The sequence below is a fragment of the Schistocerca gregaria genome, chromosome 5 (assembly GCF_023897955.1).
Source record: "Schistocerca gregaria isolate iqSchGreg1 chromosome 5, iqSchGreg1.2, whole genome shotgun sequence".
NCBI lineage: Eukaryota > Metazoa > Arthropoda > Insecta > Orthoptera > Acrididae > Schistocerca > Schistocerca gregaria.
In genome coordinates, this window is record NC_064924.1 from 283031306 (window position 1) to 283047645 (window position 16340).

The following is a 16340-nucleotide window of genomic DNA, read 5'->3' on the forward strand; positions in this document are numbered from 1 at the left end:
GAAACGTGTATTCGTCATCGGCATACTGGCGCATCACCCGGCGTGATGGTATGTGGTGCCATTGGTTACACGTCTCGGTCACCTCTTGTTCGCACTGACGGCACTTTGAATAGTGGACGTTACATTTCAGATGTGTTACGACCCGTGGCTCTACCCTTCATGCGATCCCTGCGAAACTCTACATTTCAGCAGGATAATGCACGACCGCATGTTGAAAGTCCTGTACGGGCCTTTCTGGATACAGAAAATGTTCGACTGCTGCCCTGGCCAACACATTCTCCAGATCTCTCACTTATTGAATACGTCTGGTCATTGGTGGCCGAGCAACTGGCTCGTCACAATACGCCAGTCACTACTGTTGATGAACTGTGGTATCCTGTTGAAGCTGGATGGGCAGCTGTACCTGTACACGCCATCCAAGCTCTGTTTGACTCAATGCCCAGGCGTATGAAGGCCGTTATTACGGCCAGAGGTGGTTGTTCTGGGTACCGATTTCTCTGGATCTACGCACGCAAATCGCGTGAAAGTGTAATCACATGTCAGTTCTAGTATAATTGTCCAATGAATACCGGTTAATCATCTGCATTTCTTCTTGGTGTAGCAACTTTAATGGCCAGTAGTGTACTTGCGCAGCCTTAGTAGCGTTGAAATGACCCTCATGGATTTTTTATTCGGCCTACGTTAGAAGACACAGAGCTCTTTCCTGACCGATCCATGTACTGTTACTGTTTCTCTAAAGACGGCACGGTACTCCTCTCCTCCTTTTATACTGGACGCGGACACATCTAGTGGCCAGTCTCTTTTTACGCTGGGGTGTGCTTTTAATGAGATAGTGTGTATTCCGCAAGCCACTGTACTGTACGTGTCGCAGATACATCGTACCAGTATTAGAGATTTTCTTTCCTCTTGCATTATGCTGTTGTGCAACGGAAAGATGACTGACTATAAGGTGTCCGAAGATCTGTTATTCTCATGGTCCCTGCGCGAAATATAAATTGATGGTACCACATCTTTCTTCGAATATAGGTTAAGTAAGTTTAGCCAACAGGATTTCGCAAGAACTACTTTGTTCCACTTAAGTTCTTCCAGCATTTCTATTACATTTTCTTACGGGTTACATGGACGTTTTACCATTCCAGCAGCACGAACCTGAATTAGATAACTGTTGTGATACTTGCTTGATAAGGACACCAAAATTCGGAAGAACCATCTATAATTGATCGCACTAGCGTTTTGTATGCCATTTCTTTCACGAATGCGTTGTATTTTCTCAGAATCTTTTAAAAAAAACTTATGCCTTCGATTCGCATCCCGCAAAGCTGATTTTACGCGATCGTCCCATTCCATATTTCTTCCGTAAGTAATTACACCTGAATGTACACCAATAAAGCTATAATCAGACACTATACAGTACTTTCCCTTCATTATATGTATTATCTTACTTATTTTTGAGACGTGTGTTCTGACGTTTGATGCGACCCATCACAAATTCCTCTCTCGAGCCTACCTGCTCGAAATAAATATAATGTTACAGTTATATAAAGCGCGCAATAAACTTCAAAATCGATTTTCTCAAAAACTAAGGACCTTCGCTAAAATACCGGATAGCCAGGTAGTCAGGGTAAGTGCCTCTTAACATATTTGAAGCGCATCAAAATCCGTGATTTACGGTATGGAGGGTCCCCTAGTCAGAGTAACAACTGCAATTATTTGCTGGATGTATTCCAGTCTTTGTCTTCCTCTACCTGTGCGGCTCCCTCTAGTACCATACAACTTATTCCGTGACGTCGACCTACCTTCCTGTCCCTTCGTCTTGTCAGTGTTTTGCCGATTCTGCGGGAACTCCCTCATTCATTAACTTATCAGTTCATCTAATTTCCAACGTTCGTCTGTAGCACCGCATCTCAAATGCATCCATTCTCTTCCGGTTTTCCCACAGCCCACGTTTAATAGCCCAACAATGCTGAGATCCATACCAACATTCTCAGAAGTTTTTTCCTCAAAATATGGCCTATGTTTGGTACTAGTAGGCTTCTCTTCGCCAGGACTTCCCTTTTTGACAGTGCTAATCTGCTTTTTACCACTTTTTGCTCCGTCCGTCATGGGCTATTTTGCTGTGGTATCAGAATTCCTAACATCATCTACTTCGTGGTCTCAAATTCTGATGTTAAGTTTCTCGCTGTTCTCATTTCTGCTCTCAATCCATATTCTGTACTCATTACACTGTTCATTCCATTCAACACACGCTGAAATTTTTCTTCACCTTCACTGAGAATAGCAACGTCAGCAGCGAATTTTATCAGTGACGACCTTTCATCTGAATTTTAATGCCACTCTTGAACCTTTCTTTTGTTGTCGTCATTGCTTCTTCGATGTATAGATTGAACAATTGGGGTGAAAGACTGCATCCCTGCCTTACACCCTTTTTAATCCGATCACCCCATTCTTGGTTGTCCATTCTTATTGCTCCGTCTCGGTTCTTGTCCATATTGTATATTACCCATCTTTCCCTATAGTTCGCCCTTATTTCCCTCAGTTTTGCACCATTTTATATTGTCGAATGCTTTTGCCAAGTCGACAAAGCCAATGAACGTGATGTCAGTTCATCAAAATTTAAAGAGAGGCAGGTTTCATTACGGCACGTGAAATATTTCTCCAACTTTTCGGCCGGGGTGGCCGAGCGGTTCTAGGCGCTTCAGTCTGGAACCGCGCGACCGCTATGGTCGCAGGTTCGAATCCTGCCTCGAGCATGGATGTGTGATGTCCAAGTAATTCTAAGTTCTGGGGACTGATGACCTCAGAAGCTACGTCTCACAGTGCTCAAAGCTATTGGAACCATTTTTTTCTCCAGCTTATGAGAAGAAAAGCTTCTTAGCCAAGTTCGCAATAAAACGCTGTACTGTCGATGACCGATTTCGATAAAACTGTGTTACCTCCATCAGATCTTCGTACAGGTTATTATGAATATCCTGAGGCAGATACACACAAAATCTTTTCATTAAATCTACAGATGCACAACATGATATGAATGATGTGTTGGGATGTCAAAAGTAAAAGTTAAAATTACTGTGTACACATATAGCCGCAACATTTCGTCCATATGATGACTGTCGGTCAGGCTTGTGGCGCCCTAGTATGTATTACGTGTGATCATATGGATGCAATGTCGTGGTGATTTGTACACATAGTAATTTAATCTTTTACTTTTGACGAGCTAACACATCATTCACATCGTATGTTGTGCATCTGGAGATTTAATGGAAAGATTTTGTGTGCATCTTGCTCAAGATGTTTGTACGAGAGTTATTCGGAAAGTATGGAACGATCGGTCGCGAAATCCAAACCACAGTGAAAATTCGATGACGTTTTGCACAGGTGTGTCGGGCAGTGTCTCTATTATGCCCGTAGATCGCGTTACGTCGTTCTTTTTAGTTCTGGGCACAGAGGGAGCAAATAACGATACGTAGAACAATTGTGTCTCCCGCCAAGTACGAGGGCATGGTGAGGAATTTCGCCTGAAGCTATGCAGCCAACATTACATAACTGTCGTGCGGTTTCATCTTCAAGACAATGCTTAGCCGCATTCTGCAGGGGCAAAGAAGATGCTTCTGCATCGTTTTCAGTTGGAAATGTTTGGTACCCACAATACAGCACGTAATTGTCTCCCTCTGAGTTTCATCTCTGCACACGTGAACCGCTGGCTATGAACACAATATTTTGGCACAAACAACGATCTGTAGGCCAGCGAAGAGAATTTGTGGAAAGCACTGGCGGTTGCCTTCTATACCGAGGGTATTTGAAAGTTGGTACAACGCTCCGGGAATGACTTCTTCCATGGTACTATAGGGAGCTGTAGAGGGCAAAAACTGTAGAGGAAGACAGAGATTGGAATACGTCAAGCAAATAATTGAGGACGTAGGTTGCAAGTGCTACTCTGAGATGAAGAGGTTAGCATAGGAAAGGAATTCGTGGCGGGCCGCATCAAACCAATCAGTAGACTGATGACCAAAAAGGGGAAAAAAAAACGCTCTGACAAACGTCTAAGTCGGATAGGCGACTATGGAGATAAGTAGCTGTTCCAAATAAAACACTTTTGATTTTCACTGTGGATTCCATTGCGCAACCTATCGTTCCTCACTTTCCGAGTAGCCCTCGTAATAACCTGTACGAAGATCTGATGATGGTAACATAGTTCACCGAAGCCGGTTATCCACAATACGGTGTTTTTATCGCGATCTTGGCTAAGAAGTTTTTCTTCTCCTGAGAAAGTAAATGAAGATCGCCCCGTCATACTCAATATGAGTAATGTAATAATGTTTCTCCAAGTCTTTTTTCAGTTCCTTATGATCGTCAAACGATGATACTTCCCTACACAAATAGCGTTGTCACTTCGCTTTCTGTATAACATTCACCACCCATTACAACGTACTGATTTCTGTTAGTCAATCGTTCCTCGAGAAGATACTCCGTATGATCCTATCTTAATTAGTAGTCGACGACGTGGTACAGCGTCAAACAGCTTTCAGAAATGTGCATCTATTGAATGCAAGATGTCGTGTATGGGTAAGGCGAATTGTATTTCACACAACTTCTTTTCTGAATCCGTCTTGCTTTCTTGAGAAAACTTGTTTTCCTCTAGACAGAATGGTTCAAATGGCTCTGAGCAATATGCGACTTAACTTCTGAGGTCATCAGTCGCCTAGAACTTAGAACTAATTAAACCTAACTAAACTAAGAACATCACACACATCCATGCCCGAGGCAGGATTCGAACCTGCGACCGTAGCGGTCGCTCGGCTCCAGACTGCAGCGCCTAGAACCGCACAGCCACTCCGGCCGGCTCCTCTAGACAGATCATAACACGAGTTGCTGCGAAATGGGTTACGCATTGTGGATGGCGGTTATCGCTGAAACGACCGGTTGTCGGTTACGTCGGTTTTTTCTAAGTCAGTTTACCCTAACTGTTAAAAACCCTCAAAACAACCTGTTTCTGAAGTCTTTTATTCCTATTATTTCCAGCAGTAAACATGGAAATCTCCCAGTTTCAAGATACATAGAACCAAAATACTATATTAAATACGAAAATAAAAGAAAATTTTGTGCGTCCACCGTTCGCTGCATTTCTCGAAAAGTCACAAGTGATCGAATACTATAAAAAATCACCCATGTTGTTTCACTGATTCTAATATTTTGACCCTCTGCTGCAAAATCGTGTTTTAATCGGGAATCATACCACTATTTGAGCATTACGAGTAGTTAGTGCTAAAGGATGAAAAATGGAGTTGAACAACTCTGTTTTTCGTGTTATTTCTCCGTTTTCAACGAACACGGAAATAAAGTCACATAATTATTATAATTATAGCTCCACAGGTATTTTACTCACATGTCGGAGGTTTGATGTTTTACCGGATTTCTGATATTCACACGTGACATGGTCCTACTGGAAAATCCCCACTTCATCGCAAACTCGGAGATGCTGTGTCTCACCGCTCGTGCACCGACTATAACACCACGTTCACACTCACTTAAATATTGATAATCCGCCGTTGTAGCAGCAGTAACCGATCTAACAACTGCGCCAGATACTTGTTGTCTTATGTAGGCATTGCTGAGCGGAGCTCCGTATTCTGCCTGTTTACATATCCCTGTATTTGAATACGCATGCCTATACCAGTTTCTCTGGCACTTCAGTGTAAATCATCTTAAGCTACCTGACGTCCAGTCGACATAAACGTTTTCTGGGTATGGTACCGTGTCATATTGTATAAAACTACTCCAGCAATAGTTTTATACAATATGTCGTGGTACAATGTGTGTATGTGTGTGTTGAACTGGGGACCTAGAAACGACGGAGAGGCTTCGTCTCCGCCGTTGCCCTCAGTGGCTCACAATCCCACAACAGGCTACAGGCCCCACCTCCGCCCCACACCGAATCCAGGGTTATTGTGCGGTTAGACCCCCAGTGGACTCCCCCGGGAACGTCTCATACCAGAGGAGTGTAATCTCAAATGTTTGCGTGGTAGAGTAATCATGGTGTACGCGTACAGCGTTTGCGCTGCAATTGCCGACTCAGGCGGAGTAAAGGGAACCAGCCCGCATTCGCCGAGACAGATGGAAAACCGCCTTAATAACCACTCACTGGCTGGCCGGTACACCGGACCTTGAAACTAATCCGCCAGGTGGATTTGTGCTGGGAACCGGTACACGTTCCTGCTCGGGAAGTAGCGCGATACATCGCGCGGCTAGTCGGGTGGGTAGCGGTACCACACTTAAAAAAAAAAATGAAAGGTTCAAATGGCTCTGAGGCATCAGTCCCCTGGAACTTACAACTACTTAAACCTAACTAACCTAAGGATATCACACACATCCATGACTGAGGCAGGATTCGAACCTGCGACCGTAGGAGTCGCGCAGTTCCGGGCTGAAGCGCCTAGAACTGGGTACCATACTCAGAAAACTTTTATGTCGACTGACTCTGGTCGCGGATGCCTATGCAATTATATTACCTGGTATCTAGATTGTACCAACAGACGTCACTAGACCGCAGGACGAATGAAAGATTGACAATAGCACTGAATCGTGATTGTTGTCTTTTACTTATTTTACATATTGCATGAACCGTAGAAAATTGGTAATCCGTGTTCCGCAGTTATTAATATTATCAAAACACATAGTACATCAGTAATGTTAAGGCACGCAGTGCAGATAGTGCCAACAGACGTGACTGGATCGTGGGACGATTGAAAGCTTGAGCAGATCCGGAGATCTCTCGAACTATGAAGTAAAGTTCTCTAGCGGTTCTAGTCGTGCTCAAGCACAACAGTAAAAGAGGTTTAAGCCTGTGTTGTAAACCCATGACCGAACTATCGGCCTGGCCTCAAGTAGAGTGCAGCCTATCTATCCGCCGTAGCACTCGGAGGGGAAGAAGTGGCAAGTCCCTTTCTCCGGTAGCCTCACCCGGGTACTTATAATTAAAGTGCTCCTTCTCACGAAGGTCCAACGTGGCCTACAATATTCTGAAGGAAGCCAAACTTGACAGATATGTCAATGCGTTTCCGTTTACAGTGGAAAAAATAGTTCCGCTTTTTGCCACCAGGTGCAAGTTTGGGGCTATACACTGTTTGTATGACGGTATGACATTCAGACTCTTATTCGACAAGCCATAACGGTTAATAATAAAAATCAACATTATGCCGTTCTCACTTGTTCGTCCTTTCCTGACCACATCCCTTTGCTAATCCATTACACACAGAAACGTTTATATCCAGATTTTCACTCTGCACCGGAGAGCGCGCTGATATGAAACTTCCTGGCAGTTTAAAACTGTGTGCCGGACCGAGAATCGAACTGGAGACGTTTGGCTTTCGCGGGCAAGTGCTCTACCATCTGAGCTACCCAAGCACGACTCAAGCTCCAGGTAGGAGGCGAGGTACTGGCAGAAGTAAAGCTGTGGGGACGGGGCGTGAGTCGTGCTCAGACGGTAGACCACTTGCTCGCGAAAGGCAAAGGTCCCGAGTACAAGTCTCGGCCCGGCATACTCAGTTTTAATCTGCCAGGACGTTTCACGTTTATATCCATCTTCCTTGTATTCACAGCGCCAGATTTGCACCTGGTGGCCGAAACTGTAACTAATTTTTTCCGAAGTAAATTGGTTCCACACTAACGCATTAGAGTACGCACCAAGTTTCGCTGCTGTAAGGTACTTACAGCCCACCTTGCATCTCTGTGAGTAGCTGCACTATAATTATAACCACCCGTTACATCCAGGAAACATTCCCCGTACTCATTCTGACAGTAGGGTGAGTGGACCTGGGGCCATCTTGGAGGTGGAGACAAGGACAAATCAGCGACTATGTTACATGCTCTAAATATTCACCACTAGTCTTGTAATTGGGCATTATCGTCTCCTTTCACTTTGATATAGATACTATCTTCCATTTATCCACATCTAAAAAAGCACTCCGTCGTGGCCAATCGGGACCATCCGACCGCCGTGTCATCCTCAGTTGAGGATGCGGATAGGAGGGGCATGTGGTCAGAACACCGCTCTTCCGGTCGTTATGATGGTTGTCTTTGACCGGAGACGCTACTATTCGGTCGTGTAGCTCCTCAATTTGCATCACGAGGCTGAGTGCACCCCGGAAAATGGCAACAGCGCATGGCAGCTGGATGGTCACCCATCCAAGTGCCGGCCGCGCCCGACAGCGCTTAACTTCGGTGATCTCACGGGAACCGGTGTATCCACTGTGGCAAAGCCGTTGCCCTATCCACATCTAAAGAGGGATATAAGTCACTAAATAAAGTAGAAATTTTGTGTTATTGACTTTCCATCCGCATAGTGGAGATGTAAGAGGTTCAAGCGAAGGGTTTTCGAAACAATAGACAAAGAAAAACAGCTGTACACCTGCAACTCTTCAGCCGAGTAAAATACTTTTCATCGATTTTACACTGCTATTTTAAAATTCATTAATCTACACTATACAGCCACTTTTGTCGAAGAATGTAGGACCAAGATATTTGAAATTGCATGCCCAACTCCTCTCGTCAATAGGGCCTGGATGTTGTTCGGGATATCCTTCAAGTAATGCGCGTTGTTTGTAATATTATTCCATGAAACCAAGGGTAAGAACAGGGTTGGTGAATTTGAATGTTGGAGTTCATCACAGTAACTTCAAGGTATCTATAGGAAAGTGCAAATTGCCATCTTCGCGCAGTTCTGGAAGGGTTGTAAGCTGTGCACACATAGCTTACCGTGTCTTCTTCTGATAATTAACTCCGTCCACTGACCATCGCGGACCGATGGGTGCCGACCGAACGTCGTATCATCCCTCGTCAATGGCGTCAATGGATGCGGTATGAAGGGGCTTGGAACAGGATTCCGCTCTCCTGCTCGTTGTTAGTTCTTGTGACATGAAGCCGCTATTCCTCGATAAAGCAGCTCCTCAAAAAATGGTTCGAATGGTCTAAGCACTATGGGACTTAACATCTGAGGTCATCAGTCCCCTAGACTTAGAACTACTTAATCCTAAGTAACCTTAGGACATCACACACGTCGCCCGCATCTCGTAGTCGTGCGGTAGCGTTCTCGCTTCCCGCGCCCGGGTTCCCGGGTTCGATTCCCGGCGGGGTCAGGAATTTTCTCTGCCTGGTGATGGCTGGTTTCTGTGTGTTGTCCTTAGGTTAGTTAGGTTTAAGTAGTTCTAAGTTCTAGGGGACTGATGACCATAGATGTTAAGTCCAATAGTGGTCAGAGCCATTTTGAGCCATCACACGCGTCCATGCCCGAGGCAGGATTCGAACCTGCGACCGTAGCAGCAACGCGGTTCCGGACTGAAGGGCCTAGAACCGCTCGGCGACAGCGGCCGGCAGTAGCTCCTCAACTGGCATCCTCAGACTGAATGCACCCCATTCCAATCCTCACACCAAGGAAAAATCCCTGGCGCTGTAGGGAATCGAATCCAGGTCTTCCGCATGGCCGTCAACCTCACTGACCTCTGAGATACAGAGGCAGACTCTCGATGTCTTCAATGGGTAAGCTTCGCGGGAGCTGACCAGTAACTACTTTTCGTCTAGATGCATCTCATGGGACCTAAGAAAACAAATCCATTGAAAAGTACAATATTTTTCGGAAACATGAAAGTTTGTGTGACCCGAGCCTGTAAAATCAGTTAAGAGAATTTCGTTACAAGATGGTTAATGTGTTCTCTTAAGCATGTAAGAAAAAATTTAAAAATTGCACAGATTTCTCGATTTGGGAACAATATTCATACACAAAAGAATCAAAACTAAAGCACTGAGAAGGGAAAAGACCACCACTGTAAAATGTGCTACACCATAAAGCGCGTTGTGGCAGGCACAACAAAAACACCACAGTCACCTTATAAACTTCATTAGGGACTAAAATGTCATGAGCGAGAGCTCAACTACTGCAAGTGGTGACATCTGTCATAAATTCCAATACGTATTTGGAAAGCATTACTGTTGTCTGTAACACGTCTCGGAAACCAAATCATTTGACAAGCAGCCGCGATCGTGAGTAACGAAGGGTTAAAAGTTGAAGGAACAGTGGAGCGCTGCTTCGCATGGATCTCGATCATACTTTAAAACTTTAAGAGAAATTTTAACCAACCATTCTGATGTAGTAGTTTTCCGTTGTCAAGTAAAGGTTCGGGCTCTAAATTGAGCAAGTAATTTGATTACTTGTTTGGATACATTAATTTTTATGACATATTTCACTTTTAGTGACCATTTATTTCCTCACGAAGGATACCAAGAAAGCGTGCGTGAGGATAATTCTCAGATGTTTACACTAACTCGGACTGGTGTGCGGGATCGCGAGCGACGTCATTTTAAAGTGTCGCAGACAAGTTTGCCGCCGGATTCAGCGTAGAAGATGTTTCTACAAACATGTTGGGAATGGTATGTTCAAATGTGTGTGAAATCTTGTGGGACTTAACTGCTAAGGTCATCAGTCCCTAAGCTTACACACTCCTTAACCTAAATTATCCTAAGGACAAACACACACACCCATGCCCGAGGGTGGATTCGAACCTCCACCAGGACCAGCCGGGGAACGGTATGATATGGGCAGTGTTCCATAAAGATAATTCCACGCAGGAAAGCAGACACTGTCTCCTTAACATCTGTAGGCACCACGAACTTCTCAAAGAGGAATTTCAGAAGACATCGATACGTCTTCCTTTTAGTGAGAGGCGAGGGCAGAACTTTGTTTGTGTAGTTAGCCGGTATTCACAACCCATTCACGAGTTATATAGTGCTCTCCCCGTACTGAAACCCTCTACATTTCTAACTGAACGCTTTCGCAGCACTAATGAATGAATTATATCTCACATAACGTGATTCATGGACTCTTCCCGCAGACTGATATGTCATGTGAATGAATGAATTTTCTAGTGATGCAAAATGATATGTAAGAAGTTCTGGGAAAACTGTGTATGGCTCACAGGTATATTTCTGCAAGTTTGGACCACGGTCAGATTTAAGACGAAAATACAGAAAAACTAGGTTTACTCGGGCAACGGCCTTGCCGCAGTGGTAACATCGGTTCTCGTCAGTTCACCGAAGTTAAGCGCGCTCGGGCTGCGCTAGCACTTGGATGGGAGACTATCCGGTCCGTCGAGTGCTGTTTGCAAGCGGGGTGCACTCAGCCCTTGTGAGGGAAACTGAGGAGCTACTTGATCGATAAGTAGCGGCTCCGATCTCGGAAACTGACATACGGCCTGGAGAGCGGTGTGCTGACCACATGCCCCTCCGTATCCGCATCCAGTGACGCCTGTGGGCTGACAAGGCGGCCAGTCAGTACCGTTAGGCCCTGTAAGGCCTGTTCGGACGGAATTAGGTTTACTTGAGAAAGATAAACGAATAATATTAGCAAGTGAATCGAAACGAGCGGACGTGGCTAATCAGAAATGACAAGGCTTTTTTTTTCTTTCTTTTTACTCGTTGCCGCAGATTGAATAAAGGCAGCAAACATTTACTTAGCTTGAGGAAGGAAGAAACAATAGAAAGTTTTTGAGCCAGAAATATGAAAATGGTATTTGAAAATTGAGAAGAACTAAGGAGCTGTATGAAAAAAACTGAGAATATAATAGGGACAATGAGAGAGAGAGAAGGGATATGTTTATGAGGTAATTAAAAAGAACGGATAACAAGAGGCCGACAAAAAATATTCAGCTTCTTTGACAAAGCGCAAAAACTCATATTTCATGGTTAACCGAAGTTAGAAAAGATCTATCAGAATTAGGAATAACAAAGATATAGAAAACACACATGAATTTACAGGAAACTGTACAAAAAGTCAAGGGTTTGCAGAGGAAAACAGAAAAGAAGAGATGAGACAACTCGGAAAATGAAGAAGTATTGGGGGATCCACACAAAAGCAAAGTAGGGTGGCCGGCCACTGTGGCCGAGCGATTTAGGCGCTTCAGTCTGGCACCGCGCTACCGCTACGGTCTCAGGTTCGAATCCTGCCTTGGGCATGAACTTGTATGTTGTCCTTAGGTTAGTTATGTTTAAGTATTTCTAAGTTATAGGGGACTGATGATTTCACATGTTAAGTCCCACAGTGCTCAGAGCTATTTGAATCATTTTTGCAACTAGGGTGATGTCATAAGTAAGCTATTTTACGTGTTACTTAGTTGATCAAATTCGCATAACAATAATTATAATTATTACAATTATACATGCCGGCCGGAGAGGCCGAGCGGTTCTAGGCGCTGCAGTCTGGAACCGCGCGACCGCTACGGTCGCAGGTTCGAATCGAGCATGGATGTGGGTGATGTCCTTAGGTTAGTTAAGTTTAAGTATTTCTAAGTTCTAGGGGACTGATGACCTCAGAAGTGAAGTCCCATAGTGCTCAGAGCCATTTGAACCATTTTTGAACTGATAACCTCAGATGTCAAGTCCCATAGTCCTCAGATCCATTTGAACCATTTTTGAACAATTATACATTGTGCAATACACGTTGAAGCATTTGTAGAATCATCGACGCGAGATGATTAGAGATGCTCATTTCGAGTTCCGTAATTTTTTTAAACGCGTAAGGCACACACATAATAAGGTGGTTCACATAATTCTATAGAAAAAAAGCCATGGCTTGCAGGTCTGGAAATCGTGGTGGCCAAGTACAGAAAGCACCGTCCTCATCTCCAGTACGACCGATTCAACAATTTGGAAGATACCTTCATAAAGATGGGCGAACCTACAGTACACTGCTCTTGCGCAATGTTCAGTATTTTGAACTTTCTTTTGTATTCTCTGAACTTCTTATCGATGTGTCGATACGCATCAGACAGTAATCGCTATAGTCATTGTCCTGTATTGTGTATGTAAAATTAAAAAATATATATCAGCGCAGGCGACATATAAGTAGTAATATGCATCTACATAAGTCATAAGGCTGATGGCTTAAAAGGAAGACAAAGTAAGGAGCCAGAGTTAGTCACGTGGTAATTCGGCCGGGGTTCTGTGGACGGGTCTCAAGGTTTGTCGTGGTGAGCGAGAGCTCTCGAACAACACGGCGGCAGCTTCCTTTCAGCAGAAGCCTGGGTGTAGTTACGCGCTATTCATGCTGCGGTGCAGGTCCGCTGCTCACTAATGGCTGCCTCTTCTTGTAATGAGGCACTCGGCGTGTGCACATCTAATGAAGTGCTTTCCCGACGCAACGACTCAGTTGCTTTGTGGGTGACGTAATCACTGGTTACTGCGCAAAGGTCGGCCTATGCCTTTCGGCTGTGAGTGGTAGTGTTTTGTTCTTACGTATAACGACATTTTTGAAGACTTGGAAATACCTCTGTAAAAAGCATGGATCCCGTAAGCTCCGACCGTTTGATGCTCAGCATGGAGCACAATCTTGACTTCCGAAAAGCCTGTACTCCATTCGGTGAAAGAAAATGTCTGATAGCCATCAGTGGAGGAGTCAGAAGGATAACGAGATTATCCTGCGTCTATGTGCAACGGGAATTCCATTGTTAAGTGCAAAGGAGAGAGCGAATGGGCGGAGAGTACATCGGAGGCATCTAAGATGGTAAGAATCGTTTGATGACATGATAGAAGAGGCAGGAGTCGACAGGGAAAAGATAGGAAATGCAGTATTGGAATCAGAATTAAAAAGAACTTTGAGCGACTTAACGCCAAGCAAGGCAGAAGGGACAGATAACATTCTACCAGAATTTCTAAAATCATAGGGGGAATTAGCAAGAAAACGACTACTTACGTTGGTGTGCTGACTGTATGAGACTGCTGATATACCATCAGACTTTCGGAAAAACATCGTCCACACAATTTCCGAAGATTGCAAGGGCCGAAAATTGCGTGAATTATCGCTCAGTCAGATTAACATCTCACGCTTCCAAGTTGCTGGTAAGAATTGTATACAGAAGATTGGAAAAGGAAGGGAAGGTAATGGCACCAGAGAGGCAGTTATGACGCTGTGGTTGGTAATGGAAGAAAGACTGAAGAAAAAATCAAGTCACGTTCATAGGATTTGTCAACCTGGAAGAAGCATTCGACAATGTAAAATAGTGTAAGGTGTTTGGGTAATATATACGGAAAGACGAGTATTAAACAATACGTGCAAGAACCAAGAGGGATAATAGAAGACCAAGAACGAAGTGCTAGGATTAAAAAGCCGAAAGGTGTAAGGGAGGGGTGCAGTCTTTCGCCCCTACTGTTCAATCGGTACATCGAAGAAGCAGTGATGGAAATAAAATAAAAGTTCAAGAGTGGAACTAAAATTCAAGGTGAAAGGATATCAATGACAAGATTTGCAGATGATACTGCTAAAAAAAAAAAAAATGGCACCATGCACTATGGGACTTAACATCTGAGGTCATCAGTCCCCTAGACCTAGAACTACTTAAACCTAACCAACCTAACGACATCACACACATCCATGCCCGAGGCAGGATTCGAACCCGTGACCGTAGCAGCAGCGTGGTTCCTGACTGAAAAGTCTAGAACTGCTCGGCCACAACGGCCGGCGATACTTCTATCCTCAGTGAAAGTGAAGAAGTATTACTGGATGTTTTGAATGGAATAAACAATCTAATGAGTACAGAATATGGAATTGGAGTAAATTGAAGAAAAAATAATCAGGAGTAGCAGAAAAGAGAACAGTGAGAAACTCAGGATCAGAAGGCGAACATAAGGAATTCTGCTACCTAGGGAGCAAATTAACTCGTGATGGACGGAGCAATGAGGACATAAAAAGCAGACTACTACTGACAAAAAGGGCATAAGTGGCCAAGAGAAGGCTACTAGTGTCAAATATAGCACTTACTATGCAGAAAAAATTTCTGAGAATATAGGTTGGTAACACAGCAGTGAAACATGGACTTCGGAGAAACCTGAACGGAATCGAAACCTTTGCGATGTGTTTCTACAGGAGATTGTTGAAAATTGGATGGACAGATAAAGTAAGGAAAGAGGAAATTCTTTGCAGAATCGGCGAAGAAAGGAACATATGGAAACACTGTCAAGAAGAAGGAACAGGATGATAGGAAATCTGTTGAGACGTCAGAAAATAACTTCCATGGTGTTACTGGGAGCTGCAGAGGGTAAAAACTCTACATCTACATACATACTCCACAATCCACCATACGGTGCGTGGCGGCGGGTACCTCGTACCACAACTAGCATCTTCTCTCCCTAATCCACTCCCAAACAGAACGAGGGAAAAATGACTGCCTATATGCCTCTATACGAGCCCTAATCTCTCTTATCTTATCTTTGTGGTCTTTCCGCGAAATATAAGTTGGTGGCAGTAAAATTGTACTGCAGTCAGCCTCAAATGCTGGTTCTCTAAATTTACTCAGCAGCCATTCACGAGAAGAACGCCTCCTTTCCTCTAGAGACTCCCACCCGAGTTTCTGAAGCATTTCCGTAACACTCGCGTGATGATCAAACCTACCAGTAATAAATCTAGCAGCCCGCCTCTGAATTGCTTCTATGTCCTCCCTCAATCCGACCTGTTAGGGATCCCAAACACTCGAGCAGTACTCAAGAATAGGTCGTATTAGTGTTTTATAAGCGGTCTCCTTTACAGATGAACCACATCTTCCCAAAACTCTACCAATGAACCGAAGACGACTATCCGCCTTCCCCACAACTGCCATTACATGCTTATCCCCCTTCATATCGCTCTGCAACGTTATGCCCAAATGTTTCATCGACGTTATTGTATCGAGCGCTACACTACTAATGGAGTATTCAAACATTACAGGATTCTTTTTCCTATCCATCTGCATTAATTTACATTTATCTATATTTAGAGTTAGCTGCCATTCTTTACACCAATCACAAATCTTGTCCAAGTCATCTTGTATCTTCCTACAGTCACTCAACGACGACACATTCCCGTACTACAGCATCATCAGCAAACAGCCGCACATTGCTATCCACCCTATCCAAAAGATCGTTTATGTAGATAGAAAACAACAGCGGACCTGACACACTTTCCTGGGGCACTCCAGATGATACCCTCACTTCCGATGAACACTCACCATCGAGGACAACGTACTGGGTTCTATTACTTAAGAAGTAGAGGTAGACAGAAATTGGAATACATCCAGCAAGTAATTGAGGGCGTAGGTTGCAGCTGATACTCTGAGACGGAAAGGTTCTCACGGGAGAGGGATTCGTGGCGGGCAAAAGAAATGCCAAAACTGAGACCACTACCCTCCACGTATAGCTGCATTTCTGTGGTTAGTTCTACACGAATTTAGCAAATTTTATAATTTAATAAGTTGGTTTAATAGAAAGGATGTATTATTGCTCCTACAGTATTATTAATCAGCCACACAAGGCTTATTCTTGTACTC

At 44.1% G+C, this 16340-nt stretch overlaps 1 protein-coding gene and 1 pseudogene across 1 annotated transcript in view; one reads left to right on the forward strand and one right to left on the reverse strand.

The window, feature by feature from the left end:
• LOC126272293 (uncharacterized) overlaps positions 1-16340 on the forward strand; it is a 432354-nt gene that overhangs the window by 14954 nt on the left and 401060 nt on the right. The gene's annotated exons all lie outside the window — the stretch shown is intronic.
• Positions 8147-8263, reverse strand: LOC126274588 (5S ribosomal RNA; annotated as a pseudogene).